The 16,254-nt window shown below is 37.7% G+C and overlaps 1 protein-coding gene across 27 annotated transcripts in view; it reads left to right on the top strand.

Moving 5' to 3' along the window:
* The window catches only part of PAM (peptidylglycine alpha-amidating monooxygenase), a 289,959-nt gene that overhangs the window by 49,704 nt on the left and 224,001 nt on the right, over positions 1-16,254 (top strand). The gene's annotated exons all lie outside the window — the stretch shown is intronic.

The raw sequence follows: 16,254 nt of genomic DNA, 5'->3' as shown, positions 1-16,254 counted from the left end.
ACCCAGTAATGGGATTGCTGGGTCAAATGGAATTTCTATTTCTAGGTCCTTGAGGAATCGCCACACTGTCTTCCACAATGGTTGAACTAATTTACACTGCCACCAGCAGTGTAAAAGTGTTCCTATTTCTCCACATCCTCTCCAGCATCTGTTGTCTCCAGATTTTTTAATGATCGCCATTCTAACTGGCGTGAAATGGTATCTCAATGTACTTGTGATTTGCATTTCTCTAATGACCAGTGATGATGAGCATTTTTTCATATGTTTGTTGGCCTCATGTATGTATTCTTTTGTAAAGTGTCTGTTCATATCCTTTGCCCACTTATGAATGGGCTTGTTGTTTTTTTCTTGTAAATCTGTTTGAGTTCTTTGTAAATTCTGGATATCAGCCCTTTGTCAGAAGGGTAAACTGCAAAAATTTTTTCCCATTCTGTTGGCTGCTGATTCACTCTAATGACTGTTTCTTTTGCTATGCAGAAGCTGTGGAGTTTGATTAGGTCCCATTTGTCTATTTTGGCTTTCGTTGCCAATGCTTTTGGTGTTTTGGTCATGAAGTCCTTGCCTACTCCTATGTCCTGAATGGTTTTGCCCAGATTTTCTTCTAGGGTTTTTATGGTGCCAGGTCTTATGTTTAAGTCTTTAATCCATCTGGAGTTAATTTTAGTGTAAGGTGTCAGGAAGGGGTCCAGTTTCTGCTTTCTGCACATGGCTAGCCAGTTTTCCCAACACAATTTATTAAACAGGGAATCCTTTCCCCATTGCTTGTTTTTTTCAGGTTTATCAAAGATTGTATGGTTGTAGATAAGTTGTGTTGCCTCCGATGCCTCTGTTCTGTTCCATTGGTCTATATCTCTGTTTTGGTACCAGTGCCATGATGTTTTGATTACTGTAGCCTTGTAGTATAGTTTGAAGTCCGGTAGTGTGATGCCTCCCGCTGTGTTCTTTTTACTTAGAATTGAGTTGGCTATGCAGGCTCTCTTTTGGTTTCATAAGAAGTTAAAGGTGGTTTTTTCCAGTTCTGTGAAGAAGGTCATTGGTAGCTTGATGGGGATAGTGTTGAATCTGTAAATTACTTTGGGCAGTATGGCCATTTTCACAATATTGATTCTTCCTCACCATGAACATGGAATGTTTCTCCATCTGTTTGTGTCCTCCCTTATGTCATTGAGCAGTGGTTTGTAGTTCTCCTTGAGGAGGTCCTTTATGTTCCTTGTTAGTTGTATTCCTCGGTATTTTATTCTCTTTGTAGTAATTGTGAATGGCAGTTCATTCTTGATTTGGCTCTCTTTAATCTGTTATTGGTGTATAGGAATGCTTGTGATTTTTGCACATTGATTTTGTATCCTGAGACTTTGCTGAAGTTGCTTATCAGTTTCAGGAGATTTTGGGCTGAGACCATGGGGTCTTCTAGATTTACTATCATGTCATCTGCAAATAGAGACAATTTGGCTTCCACCTTTCCTATTTGAATACCCTTTATTTCTTTTTCTTGCCTGATTGCTCTGGTTAGGACTTTCAGTACTATATTGAATAGGAGTGGTGACAGAGGGCATCTTTGTCTAGTGTCAGATTTCAAAGGGAATGCTTCCAGTTTTTGCCCATACAGTATGATATTGGCTGTTGGTTTGTCGTAAATAAATAGCTTTTATTATTTTGAGATACGTTCCTTCAATACCAAGTTTATTGAGGGTTTTTAGCATAAAGGGCTGTTGAATTTTGTCAAAGGCCTTCTCTGCATCAGTTGAGATAATCATGTGGTTTTTGTTTTTGGTTCTGTTTATGTGGTCAATTACGTTTATGGACTTACGTATGTTGAACCAGCCTTGCATCCCTGGGATGAATCCTACTTGATCATGATGGATACGTTTTTTTGATTTGCTGTTGCAATCGGTTTGCCAGTATTTTATTGAAGATTTCTGCATCTATGTGCATCATGGATATTGGCCTGAAGTTTTCTTTTCTTGTTGAGTCTCTGCCGGGTTTTGGTATCAGGATGATGTTGGTCTCATAAAATGATTTGGGAAGGATTGCCTCTTTTTGGATTATTTGGAATAGTTTCAGAAGGAATGGTACCAGCTCCTCTTTGTGTGTCTGGTAGAATTTGGCTGTGAACCCATCTGGACCTGGGCTTTTTTTGTGTGGTAGGCTCTTAATTGCTGCCTCAACTTCAGATTTTGTTATTGGTCTATTCAGGGTTTCAACTTCTTCCTGGTTTAGGCTTGGGAGGACACAAGTGTCCAGGAATTTATCCATTTCTTCCAGTTTTACTAGTTTATGTGCATAGAGTTGTTTGTAATATTCTCTGATGATGGTTTGAATTTCTGTGGGATCTGTGGTGATTTCCCCTTTATCATTTTTTATTGCATCAATTTGGTTATTCTCTCTTTTCTTTTTTATTAATCTGGCTATTGGTCTGTCTATTTTGTTGATCTTTTCAAAAAACCATCTCCTGGATTTATTGATTTTCTGAAGGGTTTTTCATGCCTCTATCTCCTTCAGTTCTGCTCTGATCTTAGTTATTTCATGTCTTCTGCTAGGTTTTGAGTTTTTTTGATCTTGCTCCTCTAGTTCTTTCCATTTTGATGATAGAGTGTCTATTTTGGATCTCTCCACTCTTCTCATGTGGGCACTTATTGCTATATATTTTCGTCTTGAGACTGCTTTAACTGTGTCCCAGAGATTCTGGTGTGCTGTGTCTTCATTCTCGTTGGTTTTGAAGAAGTTCTTTATTTCTGCCTTCATTTCGTTTTTTATCCAGTCAACATTCAAGAGCCAGTTGTTCAGTTTCCATGAAGCTGTGCGGTTTTGAGTTAGTTTCTGAATTCTGAGTTCTAACTTGATTGCATTGTGGTCTGAGAGACTGTTTGTTATGATTTCCGTTCTTTTGCATTTGCTGAGGAGTTATTTACTTCCAATTATGTGGTCAATTTTAGAGTAGGTGTGATGTGGAGCTGAGAAGAATGTATATTCTGTGGATGTGTGGTGGAGAGTTCTGTAAATGTCTATCAGGTTTGCTTGTTCCAGGTCTGAGTTCAAGTCCTGGATATCCTTGTTAATTTTCTGTCTGGTTGATCTGTCTAATATTGACAGTGGAGTGTTAAAGTCTCCCACTATTATTGTGTGGGAGTCTAAGTCTCTTTGTAAGTCAATAAGAACTTGCCTTATGTATCTGAGTGCTCCTGTATTGGGTCCATATGTATTTAGGATCATTAGCTCTTCTTGTTGTATCAATCCTTTTACCATTATGTAATGTCCTTCTTTGTTTCTTTTGATCTTTGTTGCTTTAAACTCTAGTTTATCAGAGACGAGAATTGCAACTCCTGCTTTTTTTTGCTCTCCATTTGCTTGGTAAATCTTTCTCCATCTCTTTATTTTGAGCCTTTGTGTATCCTTGCATGTGAGATGGGTTTCCTGGATACAGCACACTGATGGGTTTTGGCTTTTTATCCAATTTGCCATTCTGTGTCTTTTGATTGGTGCATTTAGCCCATTTACATTTAGGGTTAATATTGTTATGTGTGAATTTGATACTGCCATTTGATGCTAGCTGGCTGTTTTGCACATTAGTTGATGGAGATTCTTCATTTTGTTGATGCTCTTTACCATTTGGTATGTTTTTGAAGTGGCTGGTACTGGTTGTTCCTTTCTATGTGTAGTGCCTCTTTCAGGAGCTCTTTTAAAGAAGGCCTGGTGGTGACAAAATCTCTGAGTACTTGCTTGTTTGCAAAGAATTTTATTTTTCCTTCAGTTATGAAGCTTAGTTTGGCTGGGTATGAAATTCTGGGTTGAAAGTTCTTTTCTTTAAGAATGTTGAATATTGGCCCCCACTCTCTTCTGGCTTGTAGTGTTTCTGCCAAGAGATCTGATGGGCTTCCCCTTGTGGGTAACCCAACCTTTCTCTCTGGCTGCCCTTAGCATTTTCTCCTTTATTTCAACCCTGGTGAATCTGATGATTATGTGCCTTGGGGTTGCTCTTCTTGCGGAATATCTTTGTGGTGTTCTCTGTATTTCCTAGACTTGAATATTGGCCTGCCTTTCTAGGTTGGGAAGTTTTCCTGGATAATATCCTGAAGGGTATTTTCCATCTTGGATTCATTCTTTTTGTCACATTAAGGTACACCTATCAAAAGTAGATTAGGTCTCTTCACATAGTCCCACATTTCTTGGAGACTTTGTTCATTCCTTTTTGCGCTTTTTTCTCTACTCTTGCCTTCTCATTTTATTTCATTGAGTTGATCTTCGACCTCTGATATCCTTTCTTCTGCTTGGTCAATTCAGCTGTTGAAACTTGCGCATGCTTCGTGAAGTTCTCGTGTTGTGTTTTTCAGCTCCATCAATTCACTCATACTCCTCTCTAAGTTGTCCATTCTTGTTAGCATTTCATCAAATCTTTTTTCAAGGTTCTTAGTTTCTTTGCATTGAGTTAGAACATGTGCTTTTAGCTCACGGAAGTTTCTCATTACCCACCTTCTGAAGTCTTATACTGTCATTTCATCACACTCATTCTGCCTCCATCCTTGTTCCCTTGCTGATGAGGAGTTGTGATCCCTTGTAAGAGGAGAGGTGTTCTGGTTTCGGGTGTTTTCCTCCTTTTTTTGCTGGTTTCTTCCCAACTTTGTGGATTTATCCTTCTGCCATCTGTGTAGTTGCTGATTTTCAGATTGGGTCTCCTCTGGGCTTTCACTGGGAGCTGCAATCCTGAGTTGCTCCTGAAGGGCCATCTTGCAGGGCCTCGAAATTAAAATTTTTTAAGGATAAAACTTTGAGTAGCTTCAGTCTATTACATGAACTGAGAAAATGACCTATACATTGGGCACTCTGCTGGGTTTGGTTGCAGAAGATGGCAGATATTTGTGCGGGAGAGATCAAAGAATTGCTGTAGAACACTTTCATAATGCGTAGCATGTTGTATTGGAGCAGATCAGCATCCTCATTTTAAATATCAAAAGCACTGAGGCTCCACTTAATTACTCAAGTTCTTAAAGGTCCTTACTTGGCCAATTTCTACTTCTTCTTTATCACCCAGTTACAATACTGTTCCAGAATACAGATGAAGACTCTCAAAGAAGTATCATCTGACTATCTGTGGTTTTGTTTATTATTAATAATTATGATAACTGCTGTTTATGGAGTATTTGCAATGTGCCAATACTTTATGCATTATCTTTATCTTCATAACTATGATATGAAGTAGTACTATTGTTCTTCCCTTTTTGAAAATCAGGAAGTGATGTTTAGAAAAGTCATGGACTCTAGCCTCAGCAACATAGTGAGACCCCATCTCTACACACACAAAAAAATTAAAAATTGCTGGATATGGTGGTGCATGCCAGTATTCCCAGCTACTGAGAACCTGAAGTAGGAGGCCTGCTTGAGCCAAGGAGGCAGTGAGTTGTGACTGTGCCCTTGGATTTTAGCCTGGGCAACAGAGAGAGACCCTGTGCCAAAAAAAAATAAAGAAGGAAAGCAAGAAAGTCCTTTACTTGACTCATCAAAGAAGTCAGACAAGGTATTTTTTTTTTCCTTTGAGTAGGATAAAATGGTCGCTAGGTATAGGTAGGAGAAATGGGTAACAGGAGATGTTTCTCCCAGCCCTCATAAGTTGCCCCGAGAAGGTTAGGATGAGGGAGTAATGATGCCATAGGACATGAATAAGGATGAAAAATTCAGGCCACTCCAGCCTTAATTCTTTAGAAACAGTGGGTTCACTGTGATGGAATGGGAGTGCACCTGCTCTCTGGCTGTGATGAGAAGCAGTAGATGTCAAGTGAGGAGCAGATTGGGACATCAGGGAATCTAGAAGCCGTGTGACACAGGAGAAACCACAGAATCATTTTGAGCCACTGCTTTTTTTTTCATTTCTAATAGTGAAATTTTGATTTCTACCTTTCCCAACCACACTGGATTGTTTAAAAGATTGAGAAAATTGAATTTTAAGCACCTTGGAAAAATTAGGATATAATAAATTTGGGGTTTATATATTGAATAAGTATTTATTGAGGGAATGCCAAATGCAAGACATGGTGCTATGTATAGAATAAGAAGTGAATACTTACTTTGTGTCTACCTTTCAGAAGATTAAACAAAGTTGGAGAATAAGCAACTGATAAATAAGCAATTGATAAATAAGTATGCAAAAGAATGTTTTAAGTGCAGTTATCAAGGTTAAGCACACTGAAAATTCTGAGAGGGAACTGATTTCTGATGGAAAAGATGGGTCTTGAAGAGCTGATAGGGTTTGCATTGGTAGGGAGGAGAAACAGAACTGTAGGATTACAGGGGGAAGGGGAGGATGATGTGGAATTCCAGAAGAAGGAAACAGTAAGAGCACAGGCCTGAGGAGCGAAGGTATGGAGACACATGAGTGCATCAGATTGTCTAATTAGTTGTTGCTTAAAGTATCTGGAGGTCTGCCTGGTAAAGATGGGCTTACGCTGAAACAGTGAAATGTGCACTTGATTTAGCAGCTCGCAAGGGGAGCCGTTTAGATTTCTGGAGTTTGGTGGTGACCTGGTCAAGTCAGTGTTTTATAAAGACACAACAAGGACAAAGTGATGCGTATCAAAGGGATGAGACACTGAAGTCAGGGAAGCCAGAACGTTATGAGATGCCCGATAAAGAAGACCTAAGCTAGAGGGGCCATGGTGAGACTGGAACAGGAAGAGGTGGATCAGTAAAATTTGGCTGCTAACTGGATTTAAGGGTGATGAGGAGTCACAACCCTTTTGCCATTAGAAATTCTTGGAATACTTTTTCATTAAATCAGTATGAATTAGTTTTAATTAACATATTGAAACCCAAATGCTCATAATGAAGTCCCACATACCACTGTCGCTTTTCAGTCCTTGGAACATCTTAACTGGAATTGGAAAAAGTGTTCAAGATCAGAGGAACCATGACTGTTGCTCATCTGGACTAAGAGGAAATTCAACCTGGATTATGAGGCTAAGCTGGGTTAGGATTAAGGGTGTTTTGCCTTATCCTCAGAAAAGTGACATGGAAGAACAAGCAGAATGGCCACTGTAGCTGACTATTCAGGGCTTTAGACATCCTGGCCAAATGTCCCCTCACAGGTGGTACTTTACCCCCCATTTATTTCTGAGTTGGCACTTGCCATGATGAATTCATGGGAAGTTTAAGAAACAAGTTAGTTTCACGGTCTTGCTCAACTCCAAACATCAATTTAAGGTGGCTGACTGGGAGATAGATGAGACTTATAATACTTCCTATTTCTTTAGGAAGTACTACTGGTTTGTTTGTTTCTTGTGAAAGAGTATTATCCCTTCTTTTTTCTTTTTTTCTGAGATGGAGTCTGGCTCTGTTGCCCAGGCTGGAGTGCAGTGGCACAATCTCCACCTCCTGAGTTCAAGCAATTCTCCTGCCTCAGTCTCCCAAGTAGCTGGAACAACAGGCACGTGCCACCACGCCCAGCTAATTTTTGTATTTGTAGTAGGGATGGGGTTTCACCATATTGGCCAGGCTGGTCTCGAACTCCTGACTTTGTGATCTGGCCGCTTCCCAAAGTGCTGGGATTACAGGCATTTGCCACAGTGCCCAACCCAGTATTTTCCCTTTAACTCTTGTTTTCTTTTGGTTTTAGAACTTATACAATTGTTTGGATGTCTTTGAAGCCTTAGGATCCTCTTGGGAAAGAAGTGCTTTTCTTTTCTGAATAAAAGAAGGTATACTGTTATCCAGCAAGAATATGTCAGAGTTTGATGGGGCCAGTGTTGTTATTGGGTAGGTTTTGCCCTGCTCCAGCTGTTCCTAACCTCTGGACCTCATGCTTCTGTGGGTGGTCTTATGTGAATGTGTACTCACAAGGTCTGTCTCTTGCTGTCCTTGAGAATTAAAAGAAGAGGTAATTTTGTTGGAAGTTACCCATTGCTGGTCCAACGGTAAAGTGATGTACACACACACACACACACACCACACATAGAGTTCTGTACTGTTAACTTACAGTAAACTCTGCGTTTTTCCTACTCAAACTCAGGATCTCAGGAAGAATAAATGAAAGGATAGGAGTAATTCCATTTTGTTGGAAAGCTTTTTCACTTTACCTGAATTTGGAAAAACTGAATTACTTGAATTACTGTATGTGTTTGTGAGGGCTGACTTTACTATTCTGCTTTCAGAATTTTTTTAAATCTGTACAGGAATGAAAAGCCTAACTTATTAGTTAAGTTAAAATTTTCTATATTTTCCCAGGTTGTAAATTGGTGCTATTGTACCCATTTTACTATTTTTGTAAGCAGTATTATTGTCATACATTTGCACACTATTTACTCACAAGGGAAACATTAAAAGGAAGGCTTAGCTTCATCTAAATTGAAATAGAGATGATAGTAGTTTCTTTGAAATAGCTGAGATCTAAATATACAGTACAGAATGACAACCTTCATTTTTATTGTGATATGAATATCTTAAAGAAGATCTGCCAAGTTACTTGCTTATCTTTACAATTACAGTATTTGTAATAGCAAAATTAGACACAGAATTGTTTAAAAACATGTCAATTTAATATTCCTGGAGAAGAAAACAATAGCTTTCATAGTACAGATGATAAATTATATACTTATTAAAGTGTTGCATCTGATCAAATAAGTGTGGTATTTCATTATAGACTTTGCTTGATGTTGAAACATTGTTATTTTAAGCAATTACTTTAAACTGGATATTTTTAAGAGAGGCTGTATTCCTCTGAATGTGAGTGACAGATGCAGAGAAGGACAAACGGTTTAAAGGGAGATTTAAATTATGTGTAGTTTTGGGGATTGGTAGAAGTAGAAGTAATTCTGGCTGTGATGGAAGAGACTTAACCAGAAAACTGTGGTAGTCCTCGACAGATCTCTTCTGATTTTGTCTGGGTGTCATAATTAGGCATTTTGCTGGAGGTGTTTTCTGGATAAGTGATGTATTGGCAAGGATTTACTGAAGCTAGGAGATAAATGGAATGGACAGCTGCCGCCTCATGGAGAAGTAAATAGAATCAGTTTTCATTGTTATCAGTAAGCCGACCTCCAAAGGCACAGATGTGAGCTTTCTTTTCAAAAGGAATCAAGCATTCACCATTAAAGATAAGGATGTTGTAATGCAATAATATTAATGCTTGTTAAATGAGAAAACTATATATGAATACTTAGACTCTTGCTACCTGGGAGCATTATTTATTGAACTGTGCCTTCGTCAGAGCTTCAGATGTGAGAGGAATGTTACTCATAGAATCAAGTAAAGATATTTGTCATTAAAAAGTCACATCGCAATTAATAGATTCAGAATTCATCGAGTCCTCTTGCTCTGTCTGTGTCACACCCGCTGCCTCTGTGACAACGTTCATTTTCTACTTAGCAAATCCAAGCCTGGTAGCTGGAGCCCCAGGAAGTTGTTAAAGCAATTAAAGGCTTCTGTCTCCCAGCACATTGCTTGGTTACCATAGTATCCTCTGCCTCCAAGTCTCTCCTGATGATGTCAGTGTGCATACAGGGGTTGTTCAGAGCATCTACGTGGGGATGACTCACCCCGCAATAAAGCCCCTCTCTCTTGTTGCTCGATTTCCAGTGTGACTTCAGACATCTGTAGCAGTGGAAGGTAAGTGCCTTGTTTTGCATATTGAAGAATTCCTAAATGCCTCTATTATTCTGTCTCAGGTTTCTTGCTTTCTAAGATATGCTACTGACTGAAATCACAGTGAATGGGAGCATTTCAGTCAATTACTTAAAACAGATTTGTAGTTTGTACTTAAAGTATGTGTGTATGTGCGTAGGTGTGTGTGGACAGGCACATGTGGGGTAGGCTTATAAAGAAAACTGAATGCACAGTCTAACACCCGCTACTCTCCCTAGTAAACAGCAATAGCTTTTTATTTCAAACTATTTGAAATATGTAACTTCCTTAAAATATTTTGACAAGTGTCACGGGGCAAGTAGAGCTATTTTTTTAAGAAGTCTGTAAATGTATTGTATTGGTATTTTATATATTTTACCCAGTTTAAGCAATATTAATATTTGAAATGTCTAAGATGGTATGGGAAGATATTAGAAAGAAGAGCCATGTTAAGTTGAGAATTTGTATGTTATAGAAATGAAAGCATGTAGTACAAAGACTTAGTTGGTGAAAGGAGAGGCATGAAGTTCAAAGTATGGTGATAATCATCATGCCCTGGTTATACCACACTTTTATTGCTTTGCAATATCTCACCCAATTTAATTGTAATAATAATGCTCCTATTACTGTGATGAATACAATTAGTGCTTCATGAAAGTTTTCCTTGAATACATACCCATCCTTCTTAAGGATAATTTAGCTATGTTCAGCTTTATGGAAAGACTATAGTAGAACCCCTTATAACATTCAGATAGAACAGTGATACATGAATATTTTCCTTGAGAAGTTAGTGCTGTTTCAGTTTTTCTCTGGCAGTATGCCTTATTAATAAACAATAAATGATGAAACACACGACCAGTTTCTCTCTTTCAGCCTTTTTCGGAATCTTCTCATTCTGAGAGTTCCGCCTGTAAGGTTAGTCTTGCATTTCTTTCTTATTCTCGATCCTCAAGGGACGATTCAGTATATTCTGTGAAGAATGTAATCCTTGGCCAGGCACAGTGCCTCACACCTCTAATCACAGCACTTCAGGAGGCCGAGGTGAGAGGATCACTTGAGCCCAGGTGACCAGCCTGAGCAACAAAGCAAGCAAGACCCTGTCTCTACCAAAAAGTAATACTTAATTTTAATGGAATTGGTCAATAAAAGCAGTTTCTAATTAATTAATGGATAGCTTTGCAAGAAAGAAAAGAACAAAAGTGGCGTGGATGGGCTGAGGAAGGCTCCCGTTTCTTTATATAGTGAAACATTTATTCTGTGGAAGGCAGGCAGATGGCTTTGCTGACAGGCAGGTAAATGATTTAGACTGTCCATCTCTAGAGAAATGTCTAAAATTTGCATTTTGTTTCTTGTATTTTTTGAAGCCTTTTGAAATATACCCTGCTGTCTAACTTGCTTTATTTCTGCATGAGATATGTTAGTGGATTGATGACTGACCTTTCCACAAAGAATCAGTGAGAAGTACAGTTGTGAAAGAGGGTGAAACATTGCTTAAAATTTTAAATTTAATTGCTTGTAAGTGAAGGATATGTCTTATCTTAAATATCATAATGCTTAGTATTTGAATTTCTTTCTGCCTGAAAATAGGCTAATTGCTTTGACTAATTTCTTCACTATTTTGAATACTGAATCTTGTTTGTGTTTGAAAACTTACTTGTTAATTACCATCAGAAAAAGTTCCAAAAAAGTAGAAAAAAATTATTATAATACCTAATTTAGATTATAGGAGGTTAAATATTGAAGAAAGTAAGTCAATATAACCTGTTTCCATACTGTTTAAAACACTTTCATTTAAACACTCACCTAATGCTTATGTTGGAAACAAGAATAATATATTTTAAGCTAAATTATATCAGGTTTTTGTTCTTTGCTATGTTAATGTTTGGGGTGACATAATTTAATTTCTTGAATAACTAACTCTTTGTAGTAATAACTAAAAAATATTTCTGCAGTCTGAACCCTTAAAATGTCTACGAAAATACACGTCTGTTGACTTGATTGATGCGGGCAGCACTATAATTAATGTCCTATAAAAATTACAGTTTCCTTCATGCTTGAGTCAGGAAGTAGTTCCAAGTAGTTTTAGGCAGTGATTTTTAAAATTGGTTTAGGAAAGTTTTTACTTTACTTTTATGCTCTAATAAGGATACTTTAAATTTTATAGATCCTTAAACTTGTTTTTGCTGAAATAGGGAAATGCCAGGTCTGTGACTTTTCCAGGATGAGATGAATGAAATACAACAGAAAAAGGATCACCTTGGGTCTCACTAGAAAGATAAGAAGTTAAATCAAACCAGTATCCAAAAGAATTAGAAGAAGTTCTATGGGGAACATGGACTTGGAAATGAACATTTTGTCCAGTGGTAGGAAAAGCTCAGGTTGTGAGGGACTGGTTAGGAGCTTGACTGAATTTTCTGTGTTCACTGAGTGGCAGAGCCCGGCAGGGCTGATTGGAACCTGGTGCCCACCCTTCTACAGGCCAGTTTTCATTTTCATGGCAGCATACTCTCTAGTTGGAGTTGAGCAGTTTTTCCTAGCCAACTTTAAACTGATTTCTCTCCCATTACAAGAGTGATGAAAGGAGCATAGTAACTTAGTTTTCTGTTGTTGGCTATAACAAATTGCCACCAAATTGGTGGCTTTAAAAGTACAAATTTATTATCTCACAGTCCTCTTGGTTACAAGTCTGATACAAGTCTCAGTGGACTGAAAGATCAAAGTGTCAGCAGAACTACATTTCCTTTGAGGAACCCCTAGGAAGAATTCATTTCCTTGTCTTTTCCAGCTTCTAGGGCCGCCTGCATTCTGTGGCTCCTGGCTACCTCCTTCCATTTTTGCAGACTGAATCTTCACTTTGCCTTCTCCCTGGTTCTCTGCAGCCAGGAAAATTTATCCACTTTGGAAGAGTCCTGTCATTAGATTGGGCCCTCCTGGATAATCCAGGATAATCTCCCCATTTTAAGATTCTTAATCACATCTGCAAAGTCCTTTTGGCCATGTAAATTAACATATTCACAGGTTCTGGGGATTGAGACATAGATACCTTTGGGGGTGGTTATTCTGTCCACCATAGAAGGATAACAAAATGCATGGCTGACATAATCAACATTAAATTCACAAATCCGATATTTTTACCGAAAAATCATAAATTAAACCAATGATTGCCAATAGAGAATATGAAACTTTGACCCAATTCAGTGGATGTAATCATCCCTAAGGATATTAAAATGCCTCAAGATAATTAATGTGGGAAAATCTGATTAGAAAGAAATGTTTCACCAACTCAAATGTTCAAAACTCTTAGGTACAGATGGGAGTCTCATAAAAGTGACACTATTCTCAGTTTAATATTTTTATTGAGAGGCTCACATCAGATGAAGTTAATTAAACAAAACTGATCTGGGACTACAAAATTTCCATTAGTTAAGTTCTATGCGAATCAGCTGGGGTTTCCTTAGAAGCAGGAGGGTAATACCTGAGCCACTAGAGAGCCACATGTGAGATTTAGTAACCCTGAGTTTTGAATAACACTGTCGTTCATGGATCTGGCATTAAGCCATATGAATCACAAGACCTAGCAGATGAATCTGGCAGGTATGCCCTATACAGTTTCCTAGGAAAGATACAATATATTACATTAATCAATAACTTTAAACGTGAGGGCAACAGCTGCAAAACTAGTTTGTTTTATTGTTCACATCCTGTGTTAATCATACATTGAAGCCAAATGATAGCACCTAGGTCCATCCACATGAAGCATAAGATAATTTATATCTAGTAACTGTATTTTAACTTTTGCTAAACCCTAGTGGCAAAGATGCAGAAGAGACACTACTATAGCATGTTAGTTTTAGACAGCCTAAATTTGCATTTTGCTGTGGTTCTCTGAAGAAAAGGAGATGGAAAGAAAACCAGCTGTTTTCCTACTCATATTCTTTTTTATTTTTGGAATCATTTTCTGGAGAAAAACTAAATAGTACCATAGGACCCTTGCTTAGACAATGGCCTGTGGAAAGCACATTTCTTTGCAAGAAGTAATTATTTTGGCATTGATTGTTTTTGATATCAGAGTATACAGCAACCTTAGGATTCTATATTTTAAAAATCTGATTTTATGCCATTATGAGATTGATTTGTCGATCGAAATACCATCATTAAAGGAGACAAGTTAAAAATTAAAATCAGTGAGTTATTCAATTTAATAATGAAATAGCAATATATTAAAAATATTTTTATAAATAAAATATACATTTAGTTATTTCTTTATGTATGTAGTAAGCTCACTTCAATGTTTAGTTTTTTAAATCTATCAATAGCATATACTGATGCAAGTGCTCACGTAAACAAAAACAAAACTCAATCCCTTGAAACATTTATTTTTAAAAAGTATACAGAATATTGAATTTAATGCATATTTAACCAACTACAGTAAATTAGAGAGGGAGGAAATCTATTTTGCCTTTTTAAAAAACCTCACAGAGCTATTACCTTCTCTGTGATAGAAGAGACTGTTTAATCTTTAAATCATTTTGAACTGGCTTAGTTGCTTTACTAATCCTTTTACTTTGTTAAAAATTATCTTAAAAGTTTTATCTTTGAGAAAAATCAGAGATAAAGGAGCTAATGGAGATGAGAGTTTTGAGGTTGTGAATCTTTGTCAGTGGGTGTGGATAAAATAGAAGCAGACTTCAAAATCAAAAACTTCAACGATCTTGATTTCTTACCAACTACATTGAAAATTAGTACGGAGTTTTATTTCCAGAGGGCATTTTTCCCCATGATGGGATTAAAGTCATGCAGCAAGGAAGCAATGGCACTAGGAAGTTAGCTTAAGTCGTAACTACGCCTAAGACATTGCAGATCAGAGAACCACTGCAAGTGCTACTCATTTTGCTCAGTGCTCTTTCTCAATCTCACTGATTCAGTTGTTTTTCTTTATTGTCGCTTTAATTTTACTTCCATCTTTAAATGAGGGTGAAACTTGCAGAAAGAAATCCAATTATTGAAATTGTTTATGAAGAAAGTTCTTTTACTTTAACTTGTAGAATGCCCCATTTCTGCCCATTTCTGCTATGGAAATAAGATTCTATAAACAGAACAATTTTTCCATTAAATCCTCTAAATCAGTCTGCTTTGGAGTGGGGATTAATGGAAATAAAGGGTTCTTTCTGCAGCCAAAAATCTTGTGATCTGGGGCAAGCAGAGAGAAGAAAGTTTGAGCAGCAATACTTTAAAGGGCATGAAGTCATAGGAACAGATGTTAGCCATCTTCTGTGGCGGAGGGTGGGGGGGTGTTTGCAGTGCACTGGGGACTAGCCAGGTAAGAAAGCTTAGAAAGGACTGTGCTCCGTACCTATTGCTTGCTGTCTGACTGTCTGTCATAGATGATTTTACAAAACTTAAGGAGCCTGTGGCAGGGGCAGGAGACTGACTCCTGGATGTAGCCTCAGGATTGCTGGGAAATGGAACTGTTCTCATATGCTTTTTCTCTATGCCAAGGGTGTAGGAGGGGATGGCAAGTGGAGACCATCAGGTCCCCTTCGGTATTTATAAGCAAGGGAATGAGCTCACTAACTCAAAGATTTTAATAAATTCAAACCTTTCAATAAGAAATTTATGCTGAAATTTAAGCTAAAAACTTCCCAAGGGTCTCAGTAGAGACAATGACAAAGGAATATGATTTACCAATTGTATTATTAGAGTACAAGAGTCAGGTGGCCTTGTTTACTTTATTGCCAAAGGTCAGTTCTGTCCTCTTCAATCAGAATACAATCCAAGTAATTACTATTGAATGCCATCATGTGCATGAGGGTGCACTCAGTACGATGCAGAATTAATCAAAGGACAGTGTGACCTCAGATCCCAAGTAGTTTAAGTAAAAGCATATCTCTCTCTCTCTCTCTCTCTCTCTCTCTCTATATATATATATATATATATATATGTGTGTGTGTGTGTGTGTGTGTGTGTGTATGTGTGTATATATATACATATATCTCCGTGTGTGTGTGTGTGTGTATATACATACACATATATCTCCTTTCTTTTGCTCTCTGTCTCTCTCTATATATGTATATAAATGGAGGATAACCCTATTATTACTTAATAACTATGATTGTTTTATTTTCATGGTAATTTTTGCCAAGCAGCAAATTGCAGTTGAAATTTAGTAAATTCATTTTATTTGCATTCAGTGAAAGAGTATATTTTTCTTGAAATTCTAAATTAATTAATGTATTTACTTGATGACAGACTACGGTTATTCCACTAAGCTTTTTATCTCTGCCCTATGCTTTCCCAACCCCCTGCCTGACTGTAAAACTTACATATCTTTCTCTTGTGTTCTTTCTATCATAGAAAGTGTTTCTCCCTCTTTCTTATACAAACCCATGTATGCAGCATACATGCACACACATGCACTGCCCCACACAGTGACTTTACAATGAACTCTTCCAAACCTAGTCCTTCTTTTACTCTTGTTCCTCTGTCTTCCTGTAGTCTCCCTATAACTTCTGTTTTAAGCAACCAACTCCTATTTATTGCACCCCTACTGAGTGTAAAACACCATGCTACACACTGGGGCCTCCCCATCATTTCCCCACAGCAGATCCTTGCTTCTGCAGTTAACAGTATTTCCTTCTGACTAGAAGGTAG

Source organism: Callithrix jacchus, chromosome 2, assembly GCF_049354715.1.
Source record: "Callithrix jacchus isolate 240 chromosome 2, calJac240_pri, whole genome shotgun sequence".
Lineage (NCBI taxonomy): Eukaryota > Metazoa > Chordata > Mammalia > Primates > Cebidae > Callithrix > Callithrix jacchus.
This window is presented reverse-complemented; position numbering and strand designations above follow the sequence as displayed.